The following is a 17,800-nucleotide window of genomic DNA, read 5'->3' as shown; positions in this document are numbered from 1 at the left end:
CCATGTACTGACCCTCTGAAACTATGAGTCAGAATAAAATTTCTTATTCTAGGTGGGTCTTGATGTAGTTTGGTCAGAGGAATGTATTCATTAAGTTAATTGATCTTGTTGTATTGATGACATCTAAACTAAGCAGTTAAATAGATAAATAGATGATTGTTAATATAATGACAGGTGAATGACAGATTACAAACAGAGAGACCTGTGTTTGATTATACACACACAGACACAAGCATATGGAGGGAAGAAAAACTGTGTGGCCAGGACAGAGATCTGTGGAGAAAGACATGTTTGACCTCATAAGAGAACATCAGGGGATGATCTGAAGCTGATAAGACCCCACGATTCCCCATGTTGGGATCAATTGACACCCAGCTCAGGTGGAGAGAAACCACTCAATCTTCTCCAAGGCTGCTCTGAAGGAGGCACCTGAGCTCCCTGTGTGCTGAGCGCCGCCTGCTGGCCCTGGCGCCCTGCAGGGAGGTTTGTGTATGGGCTCACACTGAGGTCACCTCACTGTGTCTCTGGCACAGTAATAGGTGGCCGTGTCCTGGGTGGTCAGGGAGCTCAGCTGCAGGGAAAACTGGTTCTTGGACGTGTCTCTGGAGATGGACAATCGGCTCTTGAGTGATGGGCTGTAGTTAGTGCCACCACCATAATTTATGTACCCTATCCACTCTAGCCCCTTCCCTGGGGGTTGACGGATCCAGTGCCAGGCATAACCACTGGTTGTGATGGAGAATCCAGACACAGCACAGGTGAGGGACAGGGTCTGCGAGGGCTTCACCAGGCCAGGTCCTGACTCCTGAAGCTGCACCTGGCACAGGACACCTGAGAACAAGGACAGGGAGAACCTGTCAGTCACCTGCAGCTACAACATATCAAAGGACCCAGCTCTGACACTGGGGACACTCACCGTGGGGAGCTGTGACCAGGCACAGGAGAAGACCCAGCAGCCTCATCTTCTACACCACACCTGCCTTCCCAGAGAGCTCAGCCCTGTGTGAGCAGAGAGCTGTGAGCTCCCACAGCCCAGAGGGCATTTGAACCCAGAGCAGGAGGAGGAATTTGCATGTGGCTGAGGCTCTTCTTATATCTGGAGAGGCTGAGGCCAGGATGCCCAGACCTTAGTGCTCCTGAGATGTGTCCCTCTCTTGATCCCATGTGGAGCTTTACCTGTGACAGGAGAGAAGGGGGTTTAGGGGTGCTGAAAGCTGTCAGAGGAGGAACCCACCTTCCTGAATCCAGCAGTGACTCCCCCAGCCCTTCCTCCCTGGACCTGGGAGGATCACAGAGTGGCAGGAACTTGCGTGGCATGCAAGAGGCCCCAGGTTCAACTCCCAGTCCTGAAGGAATAGCCCTCAATGGTGACTGAACAAGAGAACAGGACTGAAGATGGTGTTCCACACGTTAAGGAAAAGAGTCCTCCCTTTTTTCTCATGAATATTTATTTTCTGTTATCTTTGTCGGATTTGGGGGCTAAACACTGGGTAGTATAGGAGGGAGCAGAGTCTCATGAGGGGAGAGGGTTCCTGTTGAGTGACCACTGCACTACCCTCCAACCTTTGACATTCTCCTCCTCCAACTCTTCAGCCAAAACCTGTGGACAGCAGTGGGCTGGAATCTTCCCTGAGCCCATCCACTCATATGTCCTGCCCTCTGTTCTCCACCATGAGAGGACAGCATGGGAGGGGCTTAGCCAGGATGAGGGTCCTGGGAGCAGAGGCAGCTCTCACCTGCAGCCTGAGGTTGAGAGCCACTGAGTCCACCCAGAGCAGCAGAGCCAGGCTGACAGCAGACAGGGAGGACATGCAGGGCATCCTGGGCGAGGAGGGAGGCCCTTGGCTCCTTCCTTGTGCAGCATCGCTACAGTGCGAACTGCCCTGCTCATAGGACCATCATTTGGAGGACCCAGTAGACATTCTCCTTAGGGGGATTCACTGACAGGACAAGTGTAGGTGCTGATCTCCTGATGAGGATTCAGGAACTGATCTCCTGCCTAACTGAGTGAATGCAACCTATAGTAAGACATGTAGGCACCTGTCCTTATTCACTGTGGTGATGACCATGACCTCACTGCAAACACTGAACCTGCAGACACCCTCCTCCTGGTGCTGCGGAGGCTCATGAAAGACCTTGCTGGTCTCCATGTTTCCACCAACTGCAAATCCATGTGTGCCCTGTGGGTGAAGTTTCCGAGTCCCAGCAAACTAAATGATTTAGCTGTTCTTCCAGGATACAAAAGGGGAGACATTTTCAGATGACCCCACCTTCTACCCTGAGAATCCTGGATCCAACTCCATGACATTCATCCCCACCTCACCTGTGCCAGGTGAGACCCAGTGGGCTCTAGGAGCCAGGGCTTCACCTTGCTCTCACCATTCACCACAATTTGTTGGTAAAACACATAAGAAGTTACTGGATTCATTGTGTGGTCCTGAGTAAACCTCATAAAAATGTGTGCATGCTAAGACAGCTCTCGGCTACTGTGATCAAGGTCTGGAGAAGTGCCACCTGGAAGAGGGAAAGGTTCCTCTGGTTCACAATTTCAGAAGTTTGAGGGCTTGTTGGCCCAGTCCTCAGCCCTGATCCAGGTGAGGAGGACATGATGGCAGAAGGCTGGGGAGCAGGAAAGCAGCTCAGGACATGGTCACCAGGAAGCAGGGGGCTCTGCTCAACAGGGACAAAGTGTGAACCCAAAGGCACACCCAGTGACCCACCTCCTCTTGCCTCACCCCACCTGCCTAGAGTTGCTACAAGTTAATCCATGTCTGTAGATTAATCCACTTTGGGTTAGAGCTCTTATAATCTAGTGATCTGTCCTCTGAAACTTCTTGCATTGTCTCACAATGAGATTTTGAGGCACCTCCCATGTGAACGATTACAATCAATTCTTGATTCTGATCACCCTTCCACCTGATCAGGTTTGAGGGGGTTTAATCACCTCATTTCATATCAACATGAAGATTCCATGGGCACAGTACACAAGTGAGAAAAGGGTCCTGTGGATGGCAGGCGAGAGGCTGGTCCAGGCTGTGCTGTCCATCACCAGCACTGCTATGCCAAGCCTGGGGTCTGCATGTGGAGCCTGCAGAAGGCACTTCACATTTCCACACAGAGGGCACAGAGGATGGGAAGCTGTCATGGCAGGACCCTGCTGATGTGTCAGATGACAGGAGAATTAGAAATGAGCATGAGGACTGTGGAAAGTGAACATGGACGTGTCCTGCAGGGAATGCCAGGCCTGAGAGAAAAGCAGCAGTGCTACCCATGGACGCTCACTGCACAACAGAGCCAGCAGCAGCGACAGCAGCCAGGTCTCATGCACCAGCTCCTGGGTTTGTGCAGCCTGCAGACAAGCCCTGGGCTCTAATGGTGGGAGGACTGTGTTCTCCACATGAATTTCTATGCTCCTTACAATCCTTCCTGCCCTGTGCTGCCTCCTTGAGGCATTGCCGATGCTTGAAGTGTAAGTGGTGCAGAGGCTTTTAGTTCTCCTGTGTGTGGCACTGGCTGTGGCTCTGCTTCCTGACCATGCACAGCCCCATGGCCTCTGCACACACGGGCGACCCTGGAACTTCCCAGTGAATGGTGAGATCTCCACTCTGCACCTGCGCATGGCTCCATAGAGCTCCTCCTGACTATCGCATGTGGGCAGCTGGAGGGACAGCGTGGTCACCCTGCAGTACTGAGGGTCTCCTTATAGACACAGGATCCTGGCAGGAATTTCAAGGAGCAGAGATATGGAGGTGGGTCACAGACAAAGCAAAGTTCTGGTGTTCATGCAGTGAGCTTTAGGCCTTTCTCTTGATGAGTGTTCTCATCTGTCCCGCAGGGTCCTGCAGTTGTGATTGCCGTGTGCAGAGCTGAGAGCATGTGCTTGCACATGAGTGTGTGGGTCTGTGTGTTATTGTTCACTGTGAACCTGAAATGCTCTTGGTGTTTGTGAGACTTTTCAATTCCCTTCCAGTTAGAAAGGCAAAAATTGAACCTTTAAGATTTTAAAATGCTGTTAGGGAAATTTCACTCTAAGTTAGTCGACCATGGGAATTTTTACTTTAAGAACATGAGATTTGATATTTTAGGAAATTTATTTTGGAACCATGGAATTTATGATATGGCATGAACTTATTGCAACCACATTCAGTTACTTATTATTTTTTAAATTCAGAAACACCTGTGATAGGTCCAGAATCGTAACTGTAGAGAACTTTACTACAAAGTGTGTAATTTATAGAGAAAAATTCAAAATCAATCAGGAAACAATTCCAGGAGAGTCAATCAGCAGATAATTTGTCTTGAGTTTCCCCTTGTGGCCTGGGCTTCCTGGAGAGAGGATTGCTTCTGAGCTCATCCTATGATTCACTCAATGTGTCTCTGGCACTGTAATAGGTGGCTGTGTCCTCAGCTATTAGCCTGATTATTTGCAGGTACAGGGTTTTCTTGGATTTGTCTCTGGAGATGGTGAGTTGACATCTCACTTAGTTAATGGCACCACTAGTTAATGGCACCACTACTACCACTAATGATGGACACCCACTCCAGCCCCTTCCCTGGAGCCTGGAAGACACAGCTCATCCAGTAGTTTCTGAAGGTGAATCCAGATGCTGCACAGGAGTGTCACAGGGAACCCCCAGGCTGCGCCAGGCCTCCCCCAGACTCCACCAGCTGCACGTCACACTGCACACCTGCAAACACAGAGGCAGCCTGGTCAGGACACTCACTCATCCACTCTTTCTCTCACTTCTGTCCACTCACACACTCAGGATCTCTGTTCTCCATTAATCACCTTTGAAAACAGCCACAAGGAAAACCCAGCAGAGCACACAGTCCATGGTGAGCAGCCTGTGTTGAGTCCTGACCACTGAGTGGGACAAGCTGGAGTCCAGGGCTGGGCTCCTGTGCAGAGCTGCAGGATCAGGGTGGGCTGGTTTTCATGAGCAGACAGAGGACCTATTTGTGTGGCCTCCTGCTATATAGTAGCCCTGGGTGGAGGACTAGGTAGAGCAGAACAGAGAGCAGATGGGAAAATCAGGGGCAGCATAGTAGAGCTGCATTCAGGACATTAGTATTTGTCCTTTGATTTTTCTTGAGCTATTTTCCTTTCTGAATTTGTTTTTACAAGCCTCCTAAAAAGAGGATGGACGTATCGGTGGCAATTCCATGATGAACATTTAAAACCACACAGAAGCAACAGTGCAAGTTCCTTCTGTCCAATAGCTCATAACTGGCAAGCGTTACTGGGTATTTGGTCTTTGATCTCACATAGACACACCTGCTCCTCTGACTCTCCTGCAGCTCCCAGGTGCACACACCTGGTGAGGTCTTCAGGACCCATTTTGCATTGGAAATGTGCATTGATTCTTCTCCACTCAGGTCTACCTGTGCTCCAGGGACACATCCAGTTGTGGGTCTTCAAAGACTGTTCGACTTTTTTGCTTCACTGTTTTCTGTTTTGGATTTCTGTATTCTTGAGCTTCAACTTATGCAGGTCATACGTGTTTAGAAATTTGTCAATATCTTCAAGGTTTTCTAGTTACTGGAGGAAAAATTTTCAAAAAATTTTCTAAAAATCTTCTGGATTTCAACATTTCCTGTGGTAATAGCTTCTGTTTTATCTCTATTATTTCAATTTAGATCTTCTATTTTTTTTTATTTTTCTAGTTTGTCAAGGGCTCTTCAATCTTCTTTATCTTTTCTAGGAACCATCTCTTTGTTTCTTTGATTGTTTTCATTTTGTACATAGTCCTGGAACTCCAACCAGAGCAATCAAGCATGAAAAGGCAATTTAATCATTTGCAAAGAAAAGGAAGAATTCTGAGTATGTCTGCTTGCTGGTGATATGACCTGATATCTAGAAGAACCAACCACTCCATCAGAATGCTTCTAGGTTTGATAAATGACTTTAGCAATGTCCAATACAGCATGCATACACATGTAAACCACGTTCCCGTGGCTCTAAAATCAGTTGGTCCAGAAGGACATCAGGAGATTCCCATTGAAAGATCCTTAAATTCCTCTTCCGTCGCCCTCTCTTGCAGGTTGGGGTTACATGGTGGCGACTGTGGCAAAGTGAGAGCCTTGGAGAGGCCACTTCCTCCAGCGCAGCAGGAGACCTGGGCTGACCCTGAGGGATGTCCACTGACATCACACTCCCTCCATGAGTCGGAGAAGTCTCGTATCAGAGGAAGATGATGGCAGCTTTGATTGTGATTGTGGTGAGCTGGAGCCACCCAATCCCTAAAAAGTAAAAGGTACTTGGATAAAATTCAACCAAGGATGTAAAAACATTCTGTAATGGAAAAAGTCAACACAACAGGGAGAAATTGAAGCCTTAGAGATGGAAAGACCTCCCATGTTTTGTGTAGTCAGAATTGATATTATCAAGTGTCCATTCTACCCCAAATGTTACACAGATTCACTGAAATCACCAACAAATACCAAAGTCATCCTTCAAAGAACCAGAAAAAATGTTCTACTATTTGTATTCAGAAATCACAAACACATGATAGCTAAAGCAATCCTATCCAGGAAGAGCAATGCTGGACACGTGACAGTATCTGACCTCAAGGTATTTGACAGAGCTACAGTAATAAAGCAGTATGTTCCTGGCACCAAACAGACATGAACACCAGTGGAATAGAAGACTATATACAGAGATCAACCCACATAGGTGCGGTTATCTGTCACTTGAGGAAGTTTCCAAAATACTCTTGGAAAATGGACAGACTTTTCAACACATAGTGCTGAGAAAACTGGATATCAATATGTAAAAGAATGTGATGGATCACTATCTCTTCCCTAAAAAATCATGTCACAGTGGATCACAAATCTAAGAATTAGACTAGAATCTCTGCAAGTTCTAGAAGTAAATATTGCATCAACTCTCCTGTGCAATGGCGGAGGCACTGACGTCCTTGACCAGGATTATTAAAGTGCCAGAATCAAAACCAAGAATCAGTAGGAATCAGTAAGGAGGACAGTATCCAATTAAAAGCTTCTGCATAGCATTGGAAGGAATCAAGAGTTTCAGGAGAGGGGCTGGGAGGATAGCTCAGTTGGTAGAGTGATCACTTTGCAAGCACGAGGCCCTGGGTTCAATCCCCAGCACCACACACACACACACAAAAAAGTATCAGGAGAGAGTTTCAGAATGGGAGATCTTGCCACCTGCTCTCAGATAGGGCACAGATATCCAGAATCAATAAAGAACCCAACACTTAAAGATAGAATCCAAAAAGTCCAGTAAATAAAATGTAAAGAACTAAACAGACACTTCTCAAAAGAAGAAACACAAGTGGACAACAAATATAGGAAAATATTCCTAGTAATCAGGAAATGCAAATCAAAACTGAATTGATATTTCATCTCATTTCAAATAGAATAGAATCATCAAGATTGCAAATAATAATCAATGCTGGCAAGGATGTGGGAAAGAGATACACAGATGTATTGTTGGTGGGACTTACATTAGTGCTGCATTCTAGAAAGCAGAATGTAGATCAGGAGTGGACCACCCTGTGACCCAGATGTACCCCTCCTCAGTATTGATCTCATAGAACTAATCTCAGCACACCATGGCTATATAGCTAATCAGTGTTTACGGCAGTGCTTCTCACTAGAGATAAATTTCAAAATGTTCTCAAATGTCCATCAACAGATGAATGGATAACTGCTGGACATACAGAACAGAGTTTCACTCACAAACAAGGAAGAGTGAAATTAGGACATTGGCTGGTCAATGGATGGAACTGTAGAATGTCATGGTGAGTTTCATAAGCCAGATTCAGAGGGTGAGTTGCCAAAAGTTTCCTACCAAAAGCAAATTTTAGACCAGAGAAGGAAAAAAGATCTGTGATGCATCTTCTGGAACTAGAAGAGGAGTCACAGAGTAGAGAACGGGACTGAGAGTAAGGTCACAGGTGCAGAAGAAGGGAGGGGAAGAGGAAAGAAATTGACCAAACTCCCCTGTGTACCTGTGGAGGTGCCTCAGTGAGTGTCCACTTATGTTCTCTAAGAAGCACTAAGTAAACAAAGCCATAAAAAGATCTGTTGAGAAAAGAAGGAGAAAAGCACAAGAGGAGAGGTAAAGAGGGTGGAGAGGGAAATGGCAAGGACAGAAGAGGAGGAGGTCATACTCCAAGACTGTGAAATTACGTCAAATAGGAATGCAATATTCTATATATTTAGAAGGCACCAATGAAAATGGATATAAAATAAAAAACCAAATAGTTCTCTTCAGAGACATCTCTAATTAGTACAAAAAATGTGCACAGAGAGCTGCCCTAGAAAGCTCATATATGAAGAGGCCTCAAGATGCAGGAAACAACCCCCAACCCCCTCTGCACCTGCTCCTGGGTGACCCTGAGCTCCCTGTGTGCTGAGCGCCCCCTGCTGGCCCTGGCACCCTGCAGGGAGGTTTGTGTCTGGGTTCACACTGAGGTGCCCTCGCTGTGTCTCTGGCACAGAAATAGGTGGCTGTGTCCTCGGCTCTCAGGCTGCTCATTTGCAGGTAGAGCATTTTCTTTGCATTGTCTCTGGAGATGGTGAATCGGCCTTTTAGAGATGCTCCATATTCAGTGGTGTAAATATTACCTTTGCTTCTGATAAGAGCAACCCATTCCAGCCCCTACCCTGGAGCCTGATGCACCCAGTTCATTCACTAGTCACTGAAGGTGAATCCAGAGTCTGCACAGGAGAGTCGCAGGGACCCCCAGGCTGCACCAGGCCTCTCCCAGACTCCACCAGCTGCACCTCACACTGCACACCTGCAAACACAGAGGCAACCTGGTCAGGACACTCACTCATCCACTCTTTCTCTCACTCCTGTCCACTCACACACTCAGGACTTCTGTTCTCCATTAATCACCTTTGAAAACATCCAAGAGGAAAACCGAGGTGAACACACACTCCATGGTGAGCGGCCTGTGTTGAGTACTGACCACTGAGTGAGATGAGCTGGAGTCCAGGGCTGGGCTCCTGTGCAGAGCTGCAGGGTCAGGTTAGCTGGTTTTCATGATAGAGGGAGGCCCTATTTGCATGTCCTCCTGCTCTATAGCAGCTCTGGGTGGAGGTCTCAGGTAGAGTAGAGTCCCAACAGATGTGAGCTTTCTGTTTAACTGGTGCAGCTATCATATTGCCTTCAACAGGATCCCCCAGTGTAGCAGGGGCCTTAGGAGCTGTTGGAGGAGGTCCAGATCGAGCACCGCTGAGTAAAGATGGGTGTGTCATGGGGCAGAATGGTGGCCACAACAGCATTCAGAAAAGTAGAATTTCTTTAACTTCAATGTGATTATAATATATCTTAATTTATTTAATATGAACACAAGATCATATGATGGAGGTATCAGTGTTAACACCAAGGGGCAATTTTAAAATCACACACAGAAGAAAGAGTGCTGGTTCACTGATCCTACAGCTCATATCTGGCAAAACTGACCTAGTATTTGTCTTTTGCTCCCACTTGGGACACGACTGCTTCCCTGACCCTACTACAACTCCCAGTTGCACACACCTGGTGAGCTCTGCAAAACCCATTCTGCATTGGAAATGAGCTGTGCATCTTCTGCACTCTCTCTGTCACAGTGTCCAACATGGAAAAGACCATCATGGCCACCAAGCTGTGACAATGGCCAGGTGACCCGGAGCTGGGTCTACAGAGCTGGGACTGAGAGTCACCCCACCAGACATAGGTGCTTCGACCGTCTGGCCTTGCTGTGAGAGGGTCCAAAGAGCAGGAGGGACATGGTGACCATGTGGAGAGCAATGAGGGCCAGGTGCCGTGGTGGGAATCAAGCCTGACCTGGGCACAGCACCAGGTCCATGGGGACGCTGGCGGGTCCTGTCCCCAGGCCTCTCACAAGAGGGAAATACACATGGTCCTGTGTGCACTCAGCTCATGGCAATTGAAAGTGAGGACAGAGGCTGGATTCCTCCCTGCCCACACCTGGGCCCTGTGCCCATCACACATGGCAGCAGCATGTGCACCTGATGGTTCTGTGCAAGCTGGATTCTCTGAGCTAAAGGAGGCCTCACATAGAGGCACAGCCTCCCCACTGCAGGTGCCTCTGAGGCCCACAGCTGGATGCATCCCTGGGGAGAAGGTAGCAGCAGAGTGGACACATCCCTGCTAGTGCAGACAGTGCCAGGCTCCAGCTGTTTTCCCGTGGTGATTGGCCATGATGGACATGTGTGCCTGAGGGTGAGACAGGGGCAGGACAGCTCCTGGCCATGGGGCCTCTGCTGAGTGAAGGAGGTGCAGCCCTGGAGGATCCAGCCCTCTCCATGTTCCCATCTCCACACCCAGCATCCTCCTCGTCCAGCCCAGGGAGTGTGTGAAGGAGAAGATGGAAGGGGACAGTGGTCAAGGGCAGAAATATCTTAGAAAATGGTGCCTGTTTCCTCCTAAACTTAGGGCTAATGAGACTAATGACTAATGGATTCTATCTTTCTCTGTGTCTCTCAACTATTATAAATCATATATACATATACATATTAGCAATGAAAGAGCTGGACTGCAGCAGGTTCTGGAGACTAGGCTGCAAATATCAAGGTACTGCTCCTGATCAGGGCTTCCTGAGGCTGCTCCACATGGCAGGAAGGTAGGTAGCAAAGAGCAGCAGGTGAGGCTGGAACTCCTGAATGGTGCTGGGGTCACAATAGGGGCTTAGGATGCAACAAATCCCGTCCATCAGTACTAGGGCAATCCAGGTGGTCTGGCTCAGGTTGTCAGTTTATATATATATATATATATATATATATATATATATATATATATATATATATATCCATCCATCCATCCCATCTAACATCTGTGATCTAGGCCTTCCTCATGCTCATGAGCTCTGCAGACCTGGGGGAAGGTGGACTCCTATCTGGAGCAACTGTCTTCAGATTTACCTGGGAGCCCAGCAACTGGCCCTCAATTCCGCAGTCCTGTCTCTCTCAGCATGTGCACATTGTTCCAGAATAGAGAGAACAACTGACTGGACTCAGCACACACTGCTGCTCGGGCTGAGGTGGTCATAGTAAACTTCAAAAGATGTGTACCAAGCTCTAGGAGTGGGTAAAGTGTGCATTTTGATCAGGTTTAGGGCTTTCTCTCAGCATTTCTGAGCTCAGTACATGGATATCTGGGTAGAAATATGTGGATTATATGCAAAATTCGGTACTACTCATCCATGAGAAAGAGTGAAACTATGGTGGAAAGATGAAGCTGGAGAATAGAACAAGTGAAGTAAATACTTAGAGAGTCAGGGTTGATGTTTTCTCTCCTATGTGGAAGACAGAGCAAATAAGGAAAATAAAGGCAGGTGGAATCCCCAGAAAATAAAAGATAAGTGTGAAGGAGACTAAGAAGACTAAGGATGAGGGAGGAGGGACAAGAAAAGTGAGGAACCAAAGAGGGAACTGAGCAGACGTGAATGGTCAGCTCTGCCCCACGGGGGCATCCTGCACATGCAGGGCTGTGCCGCAGTGAGGGGCTCGTGTTTATGCATATGAAAATTGCTAATTAAAATAAAACTGTAAAAAATGAGAAGCAAGATCAGAGGTGGAAAGAAAGCAGGGAGGGAAGAGGGAATGAAAGAAGAAGTACTGGGAGCAGAAACAGTGATTATTGTACTCAATGAATGTACACGACTAAGTCAAATGAACCTGGGTAATACACATAAATGTGAAACACAAATTTTAAAGAGAAAAAATAGGTAAAAGGGGTTTATTAAATTTAATATCAAAAATTAGTATAGAAAGTTTCCAAAGGGCTCTTGAGAAGCCCATAATGGAGAGATCCAAATGCAGGAAACCAGCCCTCAAACCACTCCACACCTGCTCCTGGGTGACCCTGAGCTCCCTGTGTGCTGAGCGCCCCCTGCTGGCCCTGGGCGTCCTGCAGGGAGGTTTGTGTCTGGGTTCACACTGAGGTCCCCTCACTGTGTCTCTGACACAGTAATAGGTGGCTGTGCCCTCAGCTCTCAGGCTGCTCATTTGCAGATACAGCGTGTTCTTGGAGTTGTGTCTGAAGATGGCGAATCCGCCCTTCACAGAGTCTGGGTAGTAGGTGCTACCACCATTTGTGTTAATTTGGCCCACTCAATCTAGTCCCTTCACTGGAGACTGGCGGATTCAGCTCATGTAGTACTCACTGAAGGTGAATCCAGAGGCTGCACAGGAGAGTCGCAGGCTCCCTCCAGGCTGCCCCAAGCCTCCCCCAGACTCCACCAGCTGCACGTCACACTGCACACCTGCAAACACAGAGGCAGCCTGGTCAGGACACTCACTCATCCACTCTTTCTCTCACTCCTGTCCACTCATACACTCAGGATCTCTGCTCTCCATTGATCACCTTTGAAAACAGCCACAAGGAAAACCCAGCTGAGCACACAGTCCATGGTGAGCAGGCTGTGTAGAGTCCTGACCACTGAGTGGGATGAGCTGGAGTCCAGGGCTGGGCTCCTGTGCAGAGCTGCAGGGTCAGTGTGGCTGCTCTTCATGAGCACAGGGAGGCCCTATTTGCATGTCCTCCTGCTCTATAGCAGCTCTGGGTGGAGACCCAGGCAGAGCAGCATTGACAGCAGATGGGAGTGTTATGCGACAAGGCAGTGTACATAGTATCTCTGAGGAAATCAAAAGTCCTGTAATGTATTTTCTCTGTTTTGCAATGTTCATCCATTTATTACTTTTACACGTGTACAAAATAATGATAGAGGAATTAAGATTAACTCCATGATGCAGTTTTGAAATCACACAGAGATGGACAAAGATGGACAAGTCATCGTTCACTGTGTTGAACAGCTCGTCGGTGGCTACACTTTCTTTGTATTTGGGTTTTTGATCTCACCCTGAACAGACTGCTCACCTGACCCTCGTCCAGTTCCCAAGTGGACACATGGTGACACCATCAGAGCCCATAGTGTACATGACCCCACACTTGATGGAGCTGGGCTCACTCATGCTGGAGCAGCTTGTGGGTGGGGACTCTCTCAAGGGCACAGGGATGCCTTGGCCTGTGATCTCCTGACTGAAGTCATCCATGTGCAGGACAGGGAGGGGCAGAAAGAGCAGTGCAGGAGAGCTGGGGCTTTGCAGTTTGTGCAGGAGAGCAGCACATTTGTGCTTCACAGGAACTGTAGCCAGGAGGGTGTGGCCAGCAGTACCACAGAAGGCAGCCCAGGGCTTTGCATCCAGAGGATGGAATATGATTTTGGGATCCCAGGAATCAACAAGGCCCAACTTCACCATCTCAGAGGCAGAGATTTAAATTTTGCAGACACCCAGAGCAGGGCATGTGGCAGAGAGCCCTAGGGTGCCTGACCCTGGACTCACCAGGGAATGGTTTCCCCTGTTCAACCAGGAAGGTGAAGGTTCCCCATCATGGCTCAAGGGTGTCCAGGACCTGCTCCCTGCTGAGGCTGATCTTGTCATCAACCTCACCATGCTGGCTCTGGCAGGGGACCTGTTAACCTTCATCAGTCTCATACACTGCCATGGAGGGGCAGTGGATGCCCTACATCTTGTCCACACTTGAGTGTGGTGTTCAGAAGTCCTATTTAATGTCCCTGGAAGCTGTGGAAATAGCAGCAGTAAAGTGGATCCGATGGGTGATGAGGAGAGGCACTGTCACCACAGAGCCACTGAGAGAAGTGACATTGTGTCTAAGGGCCCTGGGGCCTGGAGTCTCCCACTGTGTCCTGATTTCCCTGTGAGGCTTCCACAGCAGTAGACTGCTGGCTGGTTGGGCACAGTGGTGGCTGCTTCCTGGGTCAGAGCTCAGCTCGTGCATTGGTGGAGGATCTTCTGCATCACCTGTCAGCAACTCTAGGCACGAAGGTATCACACTCACTCTCCTGGAAGACAGCCCTGTATGTTCCTCAGATCTTCCCTCCTCCCCTCCTGAGATTGCTGTGGACAACCAGGTCAGAGACGCCTGGAGCCTTTGTCAGGACCTGGGCCGTCAGGCTCCTGTTCTCAGGTGCCACGTCTGGAAAATCCATGCTGAGCTGGAAGAGCTTGGCTGAGACATGACACTATGTGACCTCGAGTTACTTGACACAGCTATTGTAACTAAAATTCCAAGGTCCCGACAGCAAACGGACTGAAGACGGAAGAAATAGAATAGAAGATACAGAGACACACCCACATAAGTGCAGTTATCTGGCACTTGACAAAGTTTCCAGAACCTTGTTGGGGAAATGAGAGCCTTTTCAGCATATAGTGCTTAGAAAACAGAATATTCTTATGTGAAATCATAAAATAGATCACAGCCTCTAACCCTACAAAAGGTCAAGACAAAATGAATCAGAAACCTAAGAATGAGGCTTGAACCTCTGTAAGTGCTGGAAGCAAACACTACATCAGCCCTTCTGTGTAACGGCAGAGGCAAAGGCTTCCTCAACCAGGTTACTAAAGTGCATAAACAAAACCAGGAATCAGTGAGGACAGCATCCATTTAAAAGCTTCTGTGCCTCAATGAAAAACATCAAGAGTGTCAGAAGAGAGCCTTCAAAATGGGAGATGCTTGCCACCTGCTCAAGATAGGGCATTTATTTCCAGAACACATGAGATAAAAAAAAAAAAAAAAAAAACCACTTAATAACAAGACTCAAATTGCCCAAAAAATAAATGGAAAGAAGTAAAGAGACACTTCTCAAGAGAAGGAATACAAGTGGACAAAAATTATAGGAAGCATGTCAATATTCCTAGCATCCAGGAAATGCAAATTAAAGCTACGTTGAGATTTCATCTCACTCCATTTAGAAGGCCAACTTCAAGAAGACAAATGCTAATAAATGCTGGCAAGGATGTAGGGAAGAAAATTATAGACTTACTGTTGGTCGGACTTAAAATTATTGCTGTCCATTCTGATCAGGAATGGACTGCCCTATGACCCAGAAGCCCCCTCCTCAGAATTGATCACGTGCATCCAAATTCAGCACACCACAGCGACATAGCCACACCTGTGTTCACAGCAGTGCTTCTCACAAGAGCTATATCCCAGAAGCCCATCCCCTGATGAGTGGGTAAAGGAAAGGTGGTGTGCATACAAACAGTTTCACTCAGTCACAGGGAAGTAAAGTAGGCCATTTGTTGGTCAAAGAATGGAACCGAAGAATGTCATGATAAGTTTCATAAGGCAGATTCAGAGGTTAAATGTCAAGTGATTCCTCACTTTTATGGTTTGGATGTGAGTTGTTCCCCAAAAGCTCACATGTGCGACAATGCTGGAAGGATCAGAGTAGAAACAATTGGCTTGTAAATGTCGTAACCCAATCAGTAAAAGAATCCCTGATGGGATCAAGTGAAGAGGCAGGATGTGACAGGAGGAGATTGGAATGGGGTGTGGTTTTGGGATGTATATCTGTATCTGTAGAGTGGGGTCTCTCTGTTTTCTGTGGAAACAAGCTGCTTCCCTCTGGCACAAACCTCTGCCATGATGTTCTGCCTCACCTCAAGCCACAAGGAATGGAGCTGGCCGTCTATGGACTAAGAACTCTGAAACTATGAGCCCTCAAATAATTCTTTCCTTCTCAAATTTTTCTGATCAGATCCTTTAATCACAGCAGAGAAAAAAGCTGACTAAATGAGAAACGGGTACCAGGAGTGGGGTCACTGCTGTGATTAACATGAACAGTGGATCAGAATCTTTTGGAGATTCCTGGAGTTGGTGGGAGGAATTTTGAGATGCCTAGAAATACAATCTGGAAATGCTTTAGATTGTTGTAAGTAGAGACTAATGGCCAATTCTGTTGGTAACTCAGAAGACCAGAATGGCAACATGACTGTGGTCAGTGAAGAGTGGAACATAGCATAGGGCGTCCCTCTCTGTGACCCTGCAGTCCAGACAAAGGGCTGGAAACCCAGGCAGGTGAAGCTGCCTCTCCTCAGCAGCCAGCTGTCTTGGACTTCTCATACTTGGGGTCACCTTGCACCAACATGGGCATCAGAGTGGTCCTGTGCACAGAGTGTGGTCAGGGTCTTGAGATCAGTGGCTGAGCCAGCCTGCAGCTTCCACAGTCCATGCAGAGCTGACCACCCTCCCTCCTGGGTCTTTGCCAAGGGAACTACTTTCTCTCCAAACCTTGCTCAGGCCACCTCTGTCCATAGGCCATGCACAGCTGTAGGAGGACTGGGAATTTACACTCTTTGGAGCCCTGGGTGTGGGGAGTGGTTGTCACAGAATCACATCATGAGGGGTAGACAGGTCACATACACCAACATTCATTCTGAGCACATACATTTCTGTGGATTATGACCAAGTTTGGGGCTTTCTGTTGGCAATTCTCAGCTCAATCCTCTTTACTTTTGAGAACAGAGGACTCCTTGTTGTGCCTGCTGACAGTGGCTTTAGAGAATCAGGGCACCATGTTCTCTAACACCTGATGGCAGCACAAGGGACTGTTCATTATATATGTGACAAAACTTATTGTCCCTTGTCATTGTCAAAGGTCCCTTGTGGCTGGAATCTCTGGTACAAGTAGAATCTGACATCTGCATGTGAACAATGCACAGATCAGTCACAGGAAGGTCATGGGACCACCAGAATGGAGGGGCTATGTGGCAGGGGGATGTGGAGACCCTTCTCAGGGTGGAGGGAATCCCCAGGGCTATGGTATTTTCACACAGCTCACGTGATTGCACCTACACTTCATGTCATTGCACAAAACGTGACAGCACCAGACCTCACTAAGCAGCTTGTACTGACAGGGGGGATTCCATAATCCCCTACCTGGAAAAGGAGAACTCAGTGATGTTCAGGGGGAGTAGCCCTCTGTAGAACCACCATGGCTGAAGCACATAGTAGGAGCTGCCTGGTTAGTGGTCCAGGACTGGGGCCAAAGTTCTCACCTCCCTGAGCACCTTCTTCTGGGATGACCCTGAGCTCCCTGTATGTGGAGCTAGTCTCCCCCTGCTTGGCCCTGGTCTCCCTGCAGGGAGATTTGTGTCTGGGCTCACACTGAGGTCCCCTCACTTTGTCTCTGTCCTAGTAATAGGTGGCCATGTCCTGGGTGGTCAGGGAGCTCAGCTTCAGGGATATCTGGTTCTTGGACGTGTCTCTGGAGATGGACACTTGACTCATGAGGGCTGGATGGTAGTACGTGCTACCACCATAACATATGTACCTTATCCACTCTAGCCTCTTCCCTGGGGGCTGATGGATCCAGCTCCAGCAGTAACAACAGGGTGTGATGGAGAATCCAGACACAGCACAGATGAGGGTCATGGTCTGTGAGGGCTTCGAGAGGCCTGGTCCTGACTCCTGCAGCTGCACATGGCAAAGGACACCTGGGGACAAGGGCAGGCAGATCCTATCAGTCACCTGCTGTCACAACCTCCCCAACGACCCAGCTCTGACACTGGGGACACTCACCTTGGGGAGCGGTGAACAGGCACAGGAGAAGACCCAGCAGCCTCATCTACTAGACCACACCTGCCATCCCAGAGAGCTTAGCCCTATGTGAGCAGAGAGCTGTGAGCTCCCACAGCCAGAGAGCATTTGAACCCAGAGCAGGAGGAGGAATTTGAATGTGGCTCAGACTCTTCTTATATCTGGAGAGGCTGAGGTCAGGCAGCCCAGACCTTAGTCCTCCTGAGATGTGTCCCTCTTGAACCCAAGTGAAGCTTTACCTTTGACAGGAGAGTTGTTGGTTTCTGGAAGCATGTAGAAGGATGAACACTTCTTTCTCAGCCCAGGACCTTCCCCCAGGACACTGCTCCCTTCTTGCTGCCCAGTCTCACTCCTTTCTTCTACTCAGGGTATGGGTGTTGTATCCTCAGTGCTGAGCACAGTATAGTCTGCTGCCTT

At 48.2% G+C, this 17,800-nt stretch overlaps 2 gene segments (V, D, J or C); both read right to left on the bottom strand.

The window, feature by feature from the left end:
• Positions 1-508: 508 nt before the first annotated feature.
• On the bottom strand, positions 509-1,820 carry LOC306653744 (Ig heavy chain V region 1B43-like). The segment is given in 3 exons: positions 1,737-1,820; positions 1,564-1,600; positions 509-831 (listed from the first exon to the last, which is right to left on the bottom strand).
• A 15,158-nt stretch (positions 1,821-16,978) lies between these two features.
• LOC306653743 (immunoglobulin heavy variable 4-30-4-like) lies at positions 16,979-17,411 on the bottom strand. The segment is given in 2 exons: positions 17,366-17,411; positions 16,979-17,280 (listed from the first exon to the last, which is right to left on the bottom strand).
• Between the last annotated feature and the right edge of the window lie 389 nt (positions 17,412-17,800).

The sequence above is a fragment of the Sciurus vulgaris genome, assembly GCF_902686455.1.
Source record: "Sciurus vulgaris genome assembly, chromosome: 2".
NCBI lineage: Eukaryota > Metazoa > Chordata > Mammalia > Rodentia > Sciuridae > Sciurus > Sciurus vulgaris.
The sequence above is the reverse complement of the archived record's forward strand: the minus strand, read 5'-3'. Positions and strand labels throughout refer to the sequence as shown.